A 15,023-nucleotide genomic window follows, 5' to 3' on the forward strand; every position below is an offset into this window, starting at 1 on the left:
GTCTGGTCCAGCTCACATTAAATTTAAATGAAAGTTTCTTTCTTTTTTTTTTTTTTTTTGGTAGATGCATATTCACTCTGAAGGAAATGGGAATATCTGTTGAAAAAGACAAGCAAACTATGGATCTCTAACTGCATTATTTATCTAAACTGTCTAGAATCAATGAATCCCTTATTTTTCTGCATTACTTTATAGCTATTCTGATGATGAAATGATTTAGGGTGTTTTTCAGGGCTGATTACAAGAGTAATGAACTCTGGTCTTGCAATAGCAAAAATGACTTTTCAGAACCATAAAAAGTCAGAAGTATGTTTTGGCACATCCTAAAGATGGTGTTGTTTTTAGTTTCTGCACTAAGAAGACTCCTGCAAAATATTATCAAAATTACAGTCCCTCCCCTGAAGAAAAATCTCTTTAAATGTCCTAGAAAATAGTGAATTAGTCTAAAATGTAGCTTGTTGACAAGTGCTGTGTAATAGGAATCCCTCCACACACACACTTTGGTCATATCATAAAGCTACTGACTTGCCTCATTTTTCTAAACCAAAATACCTAAAAAGCAATACATTTATTTTTTTTTCAGTTGTAGCTTTCTGACATCTATAATGGTTTTGTGTCTAAATCTGACAACATTTGTAACCAACTGAAGTGACTGTTACTGCTGGAATGTCCTGGAGGCTTTTTCTGTCGGAGGAGATGACAGTAACTTTTCCCATGCAGATTAAGCTGGTGTTTACAGATTTGCCTTGGGTGTGCATTTTTATCCAGCTGTGATCAAGTAGCACTGCCTGATGAGTGCCAGACAGATCTCCTGATACGAAGGGCTTACATGCCCATCACTTGTGTGCAGAACATGGTTCTAATCTGGACACTACAGCAAAGTTCAGTTATTGTTTGATTTTTATTTCCCCCTCATTTTTACACCAAGGCAGAATACTCAAATGAGAATGCAAAAAGCTTTGCCATTTGAAAATCTCCTTGCCATTTGACAGAAACTAGCATTATGTGGATTTAAAGTTATTTTTGTTCAGCCTTTCAGTTCCCTATACTGAGCTCTAACAGGATTTAAGAATTAGAAGTGGAGTGGGTGTTTTAACAACTGAGAATTTAGGATTTCATTATTTCTTTTTCTTTTTTTCCTTCAATGAATATGTTTCTTTTGCATGTTGTAATAATCTGAAATAAGCCAACATATAGGCTCAATAACTTTCTCATGTCTATGAAAGTGTGAGGTCAAGAGGTTGTTTGCCTTTGTGGGATCTGGAGCTATACACACATTATAGTGTGGGTACTTTGGAAGTAACAGTGGCTGCATATTGCTTTCTCAGAACCCCTTGCTATTGAAGTGTGAAGAAGTTCTGTTTCCTAATATCTGATTCCCTGTTTGGAACCTCTAATACATGAAAGCATAAGAGAAAAGCCTATGCCATCTTTTGAATTTGAACTTAAAAGATATTTCTAAACATTAACAATTAACATCACCTAAAGTACTAGCAATTTATTTCACATCTGTTGTGTGATTTAAAGCTGTACAAGGAGTACTTAAACTTGTGGGGAAAATTCAGCTTTTTAAATCAGAATTTCCACTGCTTTCCAAGAAAAATTGATCTATATTTATATCATATATAAATCATGTAAATATTGGTATGCAAAAATAATATTTGCCATTAAGTTTCCTGTTTACTTCAAAATGCCACACAATTTGCAGATCTTTCCTGCTCTAATATTAATTTCAGTACAGGAAAGTATTAAGATCCCTCATCCCATCCATAGCCAGCTCTGTATAAATCTATTATCCTCAGGAATTGAAGGTAGCTTTTCCCAGAAGCTAGCATGAGGAAGTACACATTAAAAAAACAACCAAACCAAAATAACCCCCAAAAATTCCAAAAAATAAATTATTTATACCAAGAGCTGGCATAGAGCATCTTTGTATTTCTTAGACTACTTATATTTGTGCTGAGGGCATCAAAGGGGTAGCAAACACAGTTGAAAAAGTGATTCCAGAATTTGGTGTATAAAATCAGTGCTGTCTGAGGAGTGCTATTCTTTTCTGACTGTGAAATGGTCACATACTGTTAAACCCAGAAGAAGGCTGAATTAGAAAACCTTTCCCCTCTGGGTTACAGGTTCAAATCTGGACAGGTCCTTGGTGACTGGAAGTCATTACCATGGGATGGTTTTCTGGTGACTTACATGGAATGCATTGGTGGCTGCTCCAGACCCAGCGGGCAGATGTTCACATCACAAAAGACTCCACTTCAGTTTGTTCTCTTGGCAGCTCTACCAGAGGAACCAAGGAATAAATAATGGGCATAACCCTCCTCTCTCCCAGCCCTTACTTTCATTAAACTGGCAGGTTATTACTGAGAAACCTACACTTAGAAACTGCAAGAATAGGGAATGTCCAACAATTTTACTCACCACTGGGTTCATAAATTTCAATGTAAGTAGTTTTCCATGACAGTTTCAAGTTGGTCTTTTGAAGGCACAGGTTGCAGCCAGACCATCCCAGGGGAGTGAGAAGAGGCGTGCAGCCTCCCAGATTAGTTCCCTGTACAGAGGAAAAGTAAGAGCTGCTGTAAACGCAAGCCACTGGCTAAGGATGAAGTCCACGGCTCTTCTCCCATCACTAACTCATCCCTGGGGTCCCTCCTGTCCTTTGCAGAGTGCAGAACAAGCAGGGCACACCAATGGAGAGGTTCACTGCAGTGCATCTGTGCCTATGCAATAGGATGGGATAACAGGTACAGCCCAGACACCTCTGGGAGCCTTTCTCCATAACCAGCTAAACTCAGCCTGTGTTACACACGTTATCTGTGCAATGTCAATGCATTACATGTGTCCATAAACATATGTTTACATGCAGAGATGTGGTTTCTCATTGGTTGACACAATTTGGCTATTTAAAACTTGAAACTAAGTTTTTATGTTTTTAAAAGAGTTTATTAATTTTAATATACCAGCCAACCATTAGCTCATGGAAAGTCTGTAGATTTTTGATACTCAGTTTTAACTTGGCAAGTTCTAATAATCATTAAACTTTAAGGAAAAAAAAATTGCAATCACATTTTGAAAAACACTAAGCTGTTCTTTGACTACAGTTAGAGAATACAGAGAGCTGGAAGTCTGCTTTCCTGGGACTTGTTTTTCTGGTTGTACTGAAATACAGTATCGTGCAGCCACAATTGTACTTCTTTAAACAGACAATAACACTTACAGGCCAGATTTTAAATGACCTGTGGCGAGTTACATAAATACATTAAAACCTGGCTTTAAATTGCATCAGTATCAAATTTTATTCTACCTGAGAGTAACAAATTCAGGAAAGTTGCTCAAGCAGCCTTAAATTTATTTCATGACTTTTTTTTTTGCTACTCTAATATTACCAATTCGGATCTCAATTGATGTTAAAATGTAGATTAATATTTTTGAGTCACTTTTTCAGGTGATATAATACACAAAGCTCAAATAATGGGAGATTTAGCTCTGAAAAATAGTTATATAGTTATATATTGCTATCTGATTTACACAAAATCTAGCTATTGGAGCTAATCAGATGTACCATTCAGCTGAGGATCTGCTTCAGAATCATTATTTTTTTAAAAGTTCAGAAGCAGGACAGAAGAGCATATATTTAATTCATTTATTTCTTCATCCATTTCAATGAACATTGGATTTTATCCTTTTTTGCACAAAAATAAATCTCCACAGAGATTTTTACAGCACTTATTGATTTAGAAGGATTTGCTATACAATTTAATTTTGATTTTCCGGGGAAGATGTGTTTTTCAGCAGTCACCTGTCTATTATTCACTTAGCTAGGTGCCTGTATAAGATTTGCACTTTTAAAAATCCTTTTCAGGAGACTTAATTTTCACCTGCACATGCACTAGTTGACAGCTCCCTATTCTTCTTCACTGTCCTGACAATAAACCAAGAATCCCGGTACTCATTTAATTATAAACATTTTGTAAGCATCTCATGAAGATTATTTCTGAACACAACAGCCAGGCTAGATATGAGCTGCTTTTCCCTGTGATGAAAGGCTGGTGTCCGATCAAATGAGCCATCCAGGCCCTAAAAAGGCTTTTAAAAAAATAGTTTTAATCTCTGCATTGTCTGACTTCACGGCATGGTAGTGCTGCCCTTAAATAAAACTTACATAAAAATGGTTAGTACAGCTGGTCAGAAAATGTGCTTGAAGTTAGAATCACATATCATTGTTTATACAGATGACTATTTGGGATAGACTTCAATAGAATCTGACTTTACTAGCAAAGGAGAAGGCTTTGGCAATAGCATAGGGTGATCAGCAACAGCAACTCATATTTTCCAACTGAGATCAATGTGGACTTTAATCCATTAATGCAGACCTAAATATCACCAGACAGATATGAATAGATGACAGTGAAAATGTGAGAAATAAAAGTCTGGAATAGTCAGATTTAAGAGAGTCATTTCATATTCGAATTCATTTTAGTACTCTACAGGAAAGCAGCCTGTTTCTAGATTTTCAATTAACATAGCCTAGATATGAACTGAAAACACTTCTTTTCTACTAGTACAGATGCTTTTTTTGTTCACCCTTTTTGAGTCTGTGTTCACAGAATTGGATTTTTACAAAATCCTTGGAAGCACGTTAGCAATACATTTTTTTGAAATGTCAAGGAGCGGGTTTGTTTGGAATGGAAAGCTGCCGACAAACACGCCAAGTCACTCAGATGCCAATTTAGATATTTAGATACTTATGGCAGGCAGGGGAGAGAGGAGAGGAAAGCCCCAAAACAACAAGAGCACCACCAAAATTGAAAAAGCTCGCAGCTCTGTGCTATTAAACTAAACTAAAAATAAAGATGATGGCAGTATCTGCAAGCAATTTGGGTGGTCAAAAAACAATGGTGCCCTCTGGTTGAAAACAGTGTTTAGTGTTTGCACTGTTCTTACTTGTCACAATAAATTTGGACAGGGTTCCTATTTCCTGAATTGACTGAAGCTTTTCATTCTTTAAATTTCTAATGTGTTATGTCACATCTTATTGTATTTCATGGTGTCACTTTGCATTATTTTGCATCGTCTCCAAAGTTGATGAAACACAGCACAACAGCACATGACAAAAAGAAATAAGCTGTTGGTTACACAGACTAAGTGCTATAATTCAGTATTTGTCAGATGCAGCAGTCATTGCAAATAATCTCTAACTTTCAATAGCTGTGACTCCTTAGTCAGTGAGAAACCTGTTTAATTTACTAGTTTAGCATAAAGGAAGGATCCTTTCCTAGGAATCACAGGGCTGTCAGTATTTACTCAGTATCAGAGTGTGCTGCTGCTGCTTCTCAACCCCTGCATTGCTAATTTTAAACACTAGTATGAGATTTGAGACATACTAGGGAGAGAATTTCTCAGGATGAAATAAGAGTATCCATTTGAGACAGCATTAATGGTGCAATATGACTGTTTTGATTTCATACCACAAGTACAGTACAGAACCTTGGGACAATTTCCACTTGTTATGACTAAGTCACATCACTCAACAGAGAGAGAACTGAGGGCTCCCTCCTCCCCCAGTTATTCTTGTTGATAGCAATGACATAAAACTGAGGAATTACAACCTCACAATTTTGGCCATGTTAAGATAAGAAAATAAGTATATTCTGAGAAATTAACCAACTTATTGTTATATAATATTAGAGTCTGTAATCCTCACAAGATTCCTATAAATATTGCAAGTATAATTCTTCTCTGAGGAGGAACTACATGAAGGTAAGAGCTTAATAACAATAATAATAAGTCATGTTAAAAATAGTTTGGTTTATATATTTAGCTCTAAATTTGAAATGTACTTAAGGAACATACAAAAATGTGTGCAAATATATTGAATGGGAACAAAATGACAAAAATTAGACACTGTCTTTAAGTGAAGTTCTTACTTCAAAATGTCTTTTTCTGACTGGATGGGACTCAAGTGCATACTTTCTGTACTACTATATCCTTATTTAAGATTTTTTGCTTTGCAAAAAGTACAATGAATATTTTGTAAAGAAGCAGCCATTTTATTTCTGTTTTGGTCCATTGTTCTGGTTATTGCTGTTTGCCTCTCAAGAAAGAAGAGAATGGATAGCTAAAGATATAATCTAATATTTGTTATATCAATGAGGTTATGCTATAAAATATATACCCACAAGTACAACTGAGAATGTCCCAGAAAATACAGTCAGCCAAGGAAAGGACTGTAAGCAAGGTTGCCTGAAAAATGGGGTACAGGGCTGACCAGGAGGCATCAGGTTCAAGCATGAGCCGGGATATGAATCACATCACATAAACCCAGCAAATAAATCTGTCTCGCTCTCTGTTTGCATCCACCCTCCTTTCCTCAATTTCTTGTCCAAATGCATTCATAGCCACTTTAATTCCATTTGTTCTCATATCAAAATTATTGTGTGATTTCAAGATCTTTCTCTTCTCCCTGGTGTTTATCTCTTTGTATACTTAGAGATAGCAATTTTTATGTCTCCAACCTCTGTTTTGCTGGGCACAGCTTCTTTCAGACAGGCCATCCTTTCCTCTGATCATCATACTAGTCAGCATACCTTTGCAGCTGTTAAAAATCCCAGAACCTTTTTGCACCTTAATTTGCACCTTAACTGTAGGGATTTTGAATTTAAGGTGATGTCTAACAAGCACCTTGGTCACTGACATAAATACTCTCCTAGCTTCATTAAAAATATTTTACTCAATATATCTTATAACTATGTTTTCCTTTTCTGTGCACTGGTGGTTCATAGTAATTCTGTGATTGACTGTTACAACTAGGTGGTTTTTCTTTCTGTCACTTCCCACTGATGAGCCTACAGTTCATAGCTGGTTCTTTTCATTAGTCCTTAAGTGCATGACCTTGCAGCGCACGACCTTAAATTCCATCCCATTTCTACTACCCCAGTCTTCAAGGTCATTTAATTCTTCCTGTATAATATTCCAATCCTCCTCTGTATTCATGACATCTCCCAGTTTTGTATCATCAGCAAATTAATTAGTACACTCCTACTTTTTCTGCCTAGGCCATTAAGGAAAATATTAAATAAAATTAATCCCCAGACCAATCCTAAAGGAACTCTACAAGCAACTTCCCTCCAGGGAGAGAGAGAAATCCTTTCAACATAACTCACTCTTGTCTCTTGTTCAGTCACTTCTTTACTTATCTTACAGTCCTGATACTTGCTCTTATCTTTTTCAATTTAACTAATAATTCCCCATGTAGTAATGTATCAACTGCTTTACTGAAGAGCAGAAAGGTTGAATCTATTGCATTTGCTTTATCTCAAAAATCAAGTTGTCATTAAAATAAAAGGCGTGAGATAACAAGTTTATCTAAACGACTTCTAAAAAAATTAATTCATGTTTTACTTAATTTCATTTTCACATTTTGATCTTTTTTTTAATTATAGAAATCTTATTTTAGATTTTGGGTCGTACCTAGATGACATTTAATTTCTATTCTGTCCTCAGTGCACAGTGATTCTCTTGGTTATTTTGTCCTCATATGACTGAGAAATCTTTTGCCATCTGTTTAATTTGGTTTGCAAGGTCTGATTCTGCTAAGAAGCACCTTTCTCTGCTAAGCTGCTCTTACCCTGCCTTCATTTCTTGGCAGGCTTCTATTATTTCTCATACACTGTCTGAAGTTGTAATCTATCTGCTAAGACATACGGTCGGTCTCATGTGTTAGTCCTCCTGGTTTCAGGCACATTCCTCTTTTCTTATCCAGACTCCAGAAATGAATGTCCTAGGACACTGCCATATCAAATATTAGGGGCCTGTTTTATCCTATTATTTGTTTGTGGCTCAGATTAGGATTTTGGCTGTAATCGCTATATTACCTGTAACAATTTCTAAGTTGAACACCGCTCATGTGTATTTTGTGAATAAAGCCGAGCTTTCTCTAAAGACTGTCAATTGATGTCACTTGTCCTTGCAAAGAAAAACACATTTACCTGGACAGGCAAAAGCTCAGAACAATCCCAGTTGGCAGGAAGCATCTAGCATGAATGTCAGAGAAAGATGACTTCTCATAAAGCTTTCCTAGTGGCATTTGATTTGACACAAACCCTGCAGAGCTCACTCAGTGAGCAACATTGCCAATATGCTTCCTTCAGCACATTCTGGAGTGTACCAGTATTGGGCATAACTGCTTTATAAAAGTGTGAGTAAGCTCTAGGTGGCTTTGCTTAGGTGGAAAAGGCTGTGAAGGATCTACAAGAGGTGCAAGCCAAGCATTTCAGGGCAGTGTGGAAGTGTGGTTGCATGGGGGATGCCAACCAGAAATACGAGTTCAAGAAACAACCTCTAGTAGCTTTAGTCATTAAAATCCATGAGGATTTTGACCTTTGGAATTGTTTTCCTGTGTTTCTGTTTCTCCTAGTAGTAGTGTCATCCCTGCTTTCTTAACTAACTCATACATGTCTGAATTCAGCATGTGCACCTACCACTCTCCAGAATTTCTCTTACACAGCTGCTGTCCTGACTGGTGATGTAAAGTTTCTGTAACTGCTCAAAGGCTGTTCTTTTCCAGCAATTTCTCTAACTCGGTGATGATTTCAGGCTGTTTCTGCAGTCAGAACTGTCAGCATAATGAGTATTATGAATGTTCTATGATTCAGAGTTAATATAGCCAAATATGAGACAATGAATTTTTTTGAAGGAACCTCCTGAAGGGTTCTTTTGTTTCTCTTAGTATATTATGACTTTTAAAAAACTTGTTCTTGGCTTTCAATGTTGAAGAAGAGACCCTGCCTAGTCCACTTCTTATGCTATAGAAATCCAGTGCACTACAGGTCAAGGGGAGGGACCTCATAATAAAAATGCAGAATTGGTTCTGGTTGTGCTGGATAGACCAAATTTTCCAGTCACTCATTGGCTCCAGCGTTGGTCAATGGCTAGAGAGAAGCAGAGACAGTGGCATGCATAAAGCCATTTTTCCTCCTGCACTCCAGAAAAGCAGGACTTACAAAGTTACTCAGCTTAGTGTTGCCTCCAGGTCATCTTGTTTAAGAACCACTGATGGACCAAAACTACATTACTTTCCCATATTGTTTTTTCAGTCCATCGGTATTTTTAACCTCCATAGTTTCTATAGAAATGAAGTCCACAACTGGCAGCATTTTCTCCATTTTAAACCTTAAAAGCTCATTTGCTGTGGGAGCCTTGCATCTCATACTGTGAGAAATAGTGAATGATGATTCCCTGTTCGCATTCTGACATAATTCATGTTTTTTCATAGTTTTCTGTCATATTTCTTTTCTGACATGGCTTTTGCAAGATGAAGACTCCTAATGTACTTGAACTTATATGAAAGCAGTTACATTCTTCCCATCTCCCTTGTAATCCTTTCCCAGCTCTCTTATATCTTTTCAGAGATTCAAAGCTCAGTACTGAACACAGTGTTCAGTTTTATGAAGGAATATACTCCTTTATATATTTTTTTAATAATGCTTATCAATCAATTTTCAATCTTGACTATTACTCCTGTTTTCAGAGAACCATACACATTGATTTCAAAGCCTCTTACCTGAATGTTTTGCAAGCCAGTTTTACATATGCCTAAGACTATTTTTCTCCATGAGTTAGAATATATCAGTTTCCCAAACATTGACATGTAATGTCACATCCAAGGACTGACTGTGTGTGTGCCTTCTCCCACTGTCATATGGACATATCTCCCCTCAAATGACTCCAGGTGCTTTTTTCTAGCAACTGGAACACATGCTAATTGTCCTATACTCTTTTGTTCCTCATTTGGCTAGAAAATATTCAAAACCTTTACAGTCAGCTGTAGATCCCTCAACCTTAAATAATTTGGTATCATCTGTAAACAGTGGCAGCTTCTGAATCATCTCCCTCCTTCAATAAATGTTATTTATGAATATAAAGAGTGAAAAAATTCTCTGTGCTTTATGAGCAACCACTCATTGTTGTGAAAAAAGTTATTTTATTTCTACCTGTTGTCTCCTATTTTTTTATTTGGTTATTAATCCAATCTGTTTTCTCTTATTTCTTAAAAAGCTAGATCTTTTGGGCTAGGAATCCTTTATAAGGCCTGTAGAAAACTCAGCTGCAGTATCTTGATCAAAAATCTTATCTCCATTGTTCATTAAGTTCCTACAAAATTGTATCTGTTCTCACAGAAACTGTATTCATACCTAACAAAGTTACCTGGTGTCAAAATTCAGCAATTTCCCTGCTGTATTCTTTCTGGAGACATATAATCTGATACTTATAATTAGATCCTATTTATTTTCTCTTATTTGTTGCAAAACCTCTTCTATTGACTCTTCAATCCAAAATAGCATTTTGTATTCATGTTCTGTGAGGGTAAACCTGGAGGAGTCTCCCGACAGCCTAGTGCTGAAGACTGCTCCTAAAGTTTAATTTTTCTTTCCTGCTGTGACCTGACATTACTTAAGTGCTCCATTTATACTTTCAACATTGAGCTCCAGGAACTCCTTTCAGGACTTTCAGCAGACTCTGCTGCACCCATTGTATTGATTCTGAAGATGGACAGATAATAAACCAGATTTAATGCATCTACCCAAAAACACACTCAGGTCACAACCCATTAGACAGATCTGTCTTCTTTGCAAACCACTCCCAGCACACACATACTATTGGTGCTAAATTTGTTTCAAGAAAAATGAAATCAAAACAGATCAGTGGATAACCAGGGACGAAAATTTAATGGATAGAGAAGCCTACTCAGTCTTAATATGAGACATAATCCTGAGTATAGTGCCAACCTTATTGTCTTTGATCTAATTCTGTAAAAGATCTTTTTCCTTACACATGTAGCTCTATCATTTTGATAGATATTCAGTGCCAGTGATCCACTGCCTGTATCACAAATTTAAAAAAAAAAACAACACCCAAAAGACTACTCTACATATTTCTTTTCTTCAGAAGGATGCAAAATGCCTATTAATTATATATCAACCATGCATATGCAACCAAAGACACAGAGTTAGAAAGGAGTTTCATGACAGACATCCCACTTACTGAATGGATATTTAAATCCCAGTTGTCTGAAGAAGCGGGAATTGAATGTCTAGTCTCTGTCTGTAATATCTTATTGAAATGAACAAGACCATGCACTTACAGAAGGAAAAAGAAAATTGCTTGGACAGGTAATACAAATTCCAGGCATGTCAGTGATTGCTTTGCTTTGCCATTTCTGAAGTGTCAAGTTTTCAAATCAGTATTATTCACCTCTAATTAATATCAATACCCTGAACCCAAATCTTTCTGTAATTGCTTTTTCATGTGTATTTTCCGTATGTTCTCACCCTAAGACAGTATATAGGCTTGAGAAGCCTAAACCATTTTTAGTTCAGGAAAGACCTTAAGCTGTGCTTTTCAAGTTTTATTAACAACAAGTTCCAGTTCCATACTGATTTTCCTGCTGTGCATACAAAAATGCCATGAGCATTTTTGGTGGATATTAACAAATGTCAACAGTACAAAACCAATCCTACACTTTGCAGATAATTAGACCATCTGAAATAATTTTGAAAAGGTGGTTTCATTTGTGATCTGTGAGTAATTCACTTTCATGGACACATATTCTTTCTTAGAACTGGCTAGGGTAATTTATACATTACAAGGTTTCCAGACGTTGTTGGCTACTTATCCAGTACTAATAAATTGAAAATGTGTGTGCATGATTTAACAGAAAAAGGAAGATATGAATGTAATGCAGGTAATTGCTGAACTAGAGTTCTACTTCTGACAGCTAAAAATACATGAATAGACCTATCTGGAGAACACAGGCAGCTTTGCATGATTTTTCAAATGTTGATTTTTCTTCTAAATATTTGAAAACAATTATATGACTATTTTAGAGAACATACTTGGTGGTGTCAAACCAGGCAAGGTGATTCCAGAGGTTAAAGTGTAAGTTTGCATGTGGGGAGAGATTGCAGGACCACATTCTTCTTCCTTCAGCATCCAAACTTGACATTAGAGGAAACGCAAGCTTCCTGTTTAAAATTAATAATCAATCAATCAATCAAACAAACAAACAAACAAAAACCCAAACCAAAAAGCCCCCAAATGTTTATCTTTCAACATAATACCAGTTTAATTTTAAAAATAATTTCTGCTTTAGCTCATTTCTGCCAGACTTATCATGTTTTCTGCCACTGGCTAAAATGGTGTAACCCTTCCAATGTCTGACTTTACCAAATTAACCTTCCATATTTGGGTTCTGCTTACTGGCAAGAGACCTCTGCAGATTCATAAAGATCTTCAGTTTTGAAGAGCTCTCTACTTCCAGGGATAAACCTTTTCTTTTTCTAGGTCTTTTTCCTGCCTCTGCCAGCACCAGGCATTTTGCAAGGTTTGTTACAAAGTCTGTGGGGAATACAAGAAGCCTGAGAGCTCTTAAAAGAGGGGCAATTTTGTGATGCATAAAATATGATTGAATACAGGATTTCTGTGTGCTCTGGCATATTGGTGATGCAGCAAAGTTTCCTTTCTATACCAAAGCTTTTTTTCATAAGCATTTTTAATTCACTCTTAAAACCCCTCTGTTTGGCTTTTTTGGTTTATGTTTTTGTATTTTTGGTTGGTTGGTTTTGGGGTTCTTTTTAACTTTTTGATGTTGGATTTCTCCCATCCAAAATAGATTTTAAACAGATGTATACAAAAAAATAAAAATCTAGACTTAAAACTCTCAAGCAGGAAAACAGAAAGAAATTGAGCTGTGAAGGGCAATTGTGACAATTAAAGTATCAGAATTTGTAGCAGTGAAATCTGCTTGAAATTGTGTCACTGCACAGAAATTAAGTTGTAATTACAGAAAGGCTTGGCAAATACAAGCATTGCAGCTCTTATTAAAACAAGCATGTTAGCCACAGTAAAGAGAAATAGGCAAAAAATAAAATAGCCACAGCGCATAGACATTCTTATCTTTATGGGTTTTTTTAGGTAAGATATATCTTTTAATATGAGCCCAGGATTCAGTGTCTTCCCAAGTTATGGACATCAGGAGAAATATCCATGAGGCTGGGTCATGTTACAAGGGCATGAAACTGGTGTAAAGAGAGTTAGTTAACTCAGTAGATTATATATTCCCATTGAAAGGGAAATACTTATCAGAAGGAACACTTTTTGTGGTTTTGTTTGCTGGCTAAACCCTCTCTTGCTAAGACTTGTAAAACTAAAATTTTGTTTCAGTATTTCATTTTCATTTTTGAGGGACTAGTAGCTGAAACTATCTACAATTACTTGGAACTGAGCTGACAAAGTATTTCAAACACAGCTCAGCCTCTCCTGCCTTCCTTCTTAATACAGACATTCTGGAAATGGTGTCACTCTTACCACTCCTCCTATTATTTCTGCTCCACATCTCTGGTGGCTTCAGATCTTCCTGCCGCCCATCCAACATGATCTTTTAATATCCCTCAACGACTCACACCAGCCACTGGCACCAGAATCAGCCCTCAGCAGCCCAGCACTACCTTGCGAAGTGAATGTCATTATTGCCATTGATCGCCGATGGAGCAGGGGATCTGTGTCAGCTGAAAAAGCGCTCAACTCTTCAGTATTGCCTCACTTCACGGCGGTTCCTTTTCTGTCTCCTGATATTTTATTACAGCAGAATCATTTTAATTGGCACATGCTGGTGGAAACAAAACTGCATCTGTTGAGGGCCAGATTCTAGCACTCCTGCTCAGGTGGCACAAGTCCCTTGTTCTGGAGTGTGTCCATTGAAATCAAGAAATCTGCCCAATTGTTAGAGGTTCAGAGGAACACATTGTTCTGATAGGTATTCACTTTTATTCCATAATATGCTTTAAAAATACACACTGTACAAACCGTTAAAAAAAACTCCTATTAAAGTAAGTTTTGCCATAATAGAGCAAGGAAGCAGCAGGAGGGGAACAAAGGGCTACCCAGCACGACACTTATGCTAGCAAACACCAATTCACACCTGTTAACTACTGTGAATAAAATCTTTGGAATCAGTTCCTCAAAAAAGTCAAAGAAAGAAAGAAAAACTGTTCACCATGAAAGAAAACGGGAACCTCAGGTGCGCTGCTGAAAGCGTACGGAGTCAGATCAGCATTTATAATCGGTGACTTCTGAGACTACCTGAAGGAATGGAAGGCAAGGACTTGGCAGGTACACAAAGTACACACGAGCACAGAAGAATCCGTCCTCGTAATTTTGAAGTGAGATGGAGGATAACCCCACGAGGTCCCGGGAAAGACACAATGTTCTGAACTAAAAGTTCAGCTAGAGCTTTGGTCCTGGGAGATAATTATAAGGCTGCCTGACCTAACTGACCCAACTTAATGAAACAAGTATGTCTGAACTGAGGAGAAAAGAAAAATATGCAGTGAGCATCAAAATGGGGTTCCTGATCTGTCACTGCTATTCAGATTCTTGCCAAAAGAGATGTGTTGTTGTCAAAGGCTTTTCCATTAATAGATGTCAGCCTTGGTAGCCACATACAACCAAGTAGAGTACAGAAATTCTGATCTCGTTTCTGTCTCCACAAATATGGTGATAGTTGCCTGAAAACTGTTGCCTGAAGTCATTGCACTCAGAACATTTGCTTAAGATGGGCATTTAATCATTAGGGTTACTTGTCAATCTAAAATCCAATTACACATCCTTACCTTTGTGAGGACTTGGGAAATATTGCATCAACATGAACAAACAGGAAAAATCTGTCCTCTCATTATTAATAATAATATCTCAGTATATGGAATAAAATGCTCTTGCAGAGTGACCTAAGATTACTGATGAACCTACAGGCTTAAATCTTACATATTTTAAATCAGCTTTATATTAGCCCTGGTTCCAAAGTAAGCTTAAACTAGAAAAATCCAGCTCTGGAAGTCTGGCTTGGTGAATTTTCTATTGGTATGACTGCCTTAGTGCATACCACAGAGAATGGATGATATGGCTTGTGTATCTCCAACCCAGCAATTCTTGGCTCACCATGCAACCCAAACAGCCTCTTCATA

The sequence above is a fragment of the Catharus ustulatus genome, chromosome 10, assembly GCF_009819885.2.
Source record: "Catharus ustulatus isolate bCatUst1 chromosome 10, bCatUst1.pri.v2, whole genome shotgun sequence".
NCBI classification, from domain to species: Eukaryota; Metazoa; Chordata; class Aves; order Passeriformes; family Turdidae; genus Catharus; species Catharus ustulatus.